The sequence below is a fragment of the Triticum aestivum genome, chromosome 3A (assembly GCF_018294505.1).
Source record: "Triticum aestivum cultivar Chinese Spring chromosome 3A, IWGSC CS RefSeq v2.1, whole genome shotgun sequence".
In the NCBI taxonomy this organism is placed as follows: Eukaryota; Viridiplantae; Streptophyta; class Magnoliopsida; order Poales; family Poaceae; genus Triticum; species Triticum aestivum.
This window is the reverse complement of record NC_057800.1, coordinates 694,478,135-694,480,783: the sequence shown is the minus strand read 5'-3', so window position 1 is coordinate 694,480,783 and position 2,649 is coordinate 694,478,135.

Below are 2,649 nucleotides of genomic sequence, written 5' to 3'. Positions count from 1 at the left end.
CCAGCCACAGAAATGCTGATGCGTGGATGCCTATTGGTCCCGGTTGGTGCCACCAACCGGGACCAAAGGCCCTCCTGCCTGGGCTCCGTGCACAGGCCACGTGGAGGCCCATCTGTCCCGGTTCTGGATTTAACCGGGACTAAAGGGACAGGGCATTAGTACCTACCCTTATTTAGTCCCGGTTCAGGAACCGGGACAAAAGGCCCTTACGAACCGGGACAATAGGCCCTTTTTCTACTAGTGATGAGGTTCGCGTGATCCCTTGGGAACAGGCGAGTTTTAAGGCTCGAGGTAGGGGACACTTGATATTCGCAGTCCATATAGGTGGATAGAACCCATCTGTTCCACCCCACGCCTCATTCTCTTTGCCTCTCCGTACCCTAGATCCAGCGCCCAAACTCCAAGCTATTCCCTTCACGACAACTCCTCCGACCATGGCCGGTTTTCAAGGCAAGTGGGTTCCCTCCTCCATCACGAAGGAGAACATCAAGGAACTGCGGGAAGCACGGTATTTGACCGCGGAAATCAAGTATAGGCTTCCCGATCCGGCGCAGGTCATCCCCACTCCGGGGCCCGGTGAGAGGGTGGTGTTTATCCCCCACTTCCTCCGTGGACTCGGATTCGCCCTTCATCCCTTTGTAAGGGGTCTCATGTTCTACTATGGGCTGGATTTTCACGATCTGGTCCCGAATTCGTTCCTTCATATCTCAGCATTTATCATCATGTGTGAAGCCTTCCTCCGTGTCCCTCCACACTTCGGCCTATGGCTCAAGATTTTTAATGTGAAACCAAAGGTGGTCAATGGGCAACACGCGGATTGTGGTGGCGCCATGGTGAGCAAGCTCCCCAAAGTCAATTGGCCAAAGGGAGTCTTTGTGGAAACCGTCAAAATAGGGCAACAAGAATGGTTCTATATTACAGAACCCTGTGGCTCCAAGTGGTCAGCCGCACCATCCTTTAGTTCCGGACCCCTGCTGAGGCTTACATCCTAGACTGACAAGGGTTCGGACTGGGGGTCGGTCCCTGAGGTGCTGCTGTTGCAGAAACGCATCAAGAGCATGATAGCGAAGGACGTTACCCTTGCCGACGTGATCCAAGTGATGCTGATCCGCCGAGCACTTCCCTGCCAGAGGCGGCCCCTCAAGATGTGTGATTTCAATCCAGAAGGGCCGCGGACCCTACAACGGTTCTACAACACAACGCATAAGGGGATTTGGAAGCTGCTTTTTAAGAAGCAGAAATCATGGCCAAGGTCGGTCCTAGACGAGCACCGCATCCTCATGGGTGCGGTGTCTGAGAAGATTTAGTCTGCCAAGAGCGGATTTAACGAAGCCTTCTCCAGCCTGCTAGAAGGCTTCGAGGTACGCAATGTAATGTTTTTATCCTTTTTATGAGAAATATCCCCGTATATAGATAGTAGCCCCTGAGACTCTGTTCGGTTTTCTGAAAGAAAAGCGGGCAGAGGATCAATAATCAGTTGTCAGGTGGTAACATGCTATTCTATTTGAATTTCAAAACAGGCCTCTCTGTTAGCAGCAAATGCACAGTCAGCGGAGAATTCCGAACTCAAACGGAAACTGGAGCGAGCCGATAAGGATCTAGTCCTTGTTAACACGCGGCTCGACCAAGCGCAAGGTATAAGATACATCTTGCTGTATGCCTGTTTATTTCCGTGCTTTTGTGGAAGTTGAAGAGCTGTACTATGCATGGGTGTACAGATGGTGCCGCCGCGGTGGAGACTCTTAGAAGAGAGCTTGCTCAAGCCAAGGAGCTGTTGGGGAACGTAGTAATTTCAAAAAAATTCCTACGCACACACATGATCATGGTGATGTATAGCAATGAGAGGGTAGAGTGTGTCTACGTACCCTCGTAGACCGAATACGGAAGCGTTAGCACAACGCGGTTGATGTAGTCGTACGTCTTCACGATCCGACCGATCCAAGTACCGAACGCACGGCACCTCCGAGTTCTGCACATGTTCAAATCGATGACGTCTCGCGAGCTCCGATCTAGAAAAGCTTCACAGGAGAGTTTCGTCAGCATGATAGCGTGGTGACGGTGATGATGATGCTACCGACGCAGGGCCTCGCCTAAGCACTGCTACAATATGATCGAGGTGGATTATGGTGGAGGGGGCACCGCACACGACTAAGAGATCAATGATCAATTGTTGTGTCTATTGGGTGCCCCCTGCCCCCGTATATAAAGGAGCAAGGGGGAGGAGGAGGCCGGCCAGGGAGAGGCGCGCCAAGGGGGAGTCCTACTCCCACTAGGAGTAGGACTCCTCCTATTCCTAGTAGGAGTAGGAGAGGGGGAAGGAAAGGGAAAGGATGAGAAGGAAAGAGGGGGCCGGCCCCCCTTGCCCTAAACCAATTCAGTTTGGGCCTTGGGGGGCGCGCCCCACACTCCCCTTGCTGCCCTCTATTTCCACTAAGGCCCATGTAGGCCCATTAAGTCCCTCGGGGGGTTCCGGTAACCCCCCGGTACTCCGGTATATGTCCGAAACCTTCCGAAACCTTTCCGGTGTCCGAACATAGTCGTCCAATATATCGATCTTTACGTCTCGACCATTTCAAGACTCCTCATCATGTCCGTGATCATATCCGGGACTCCGAACTACCTTCGGTACATCAAAACACAAAAACTCAT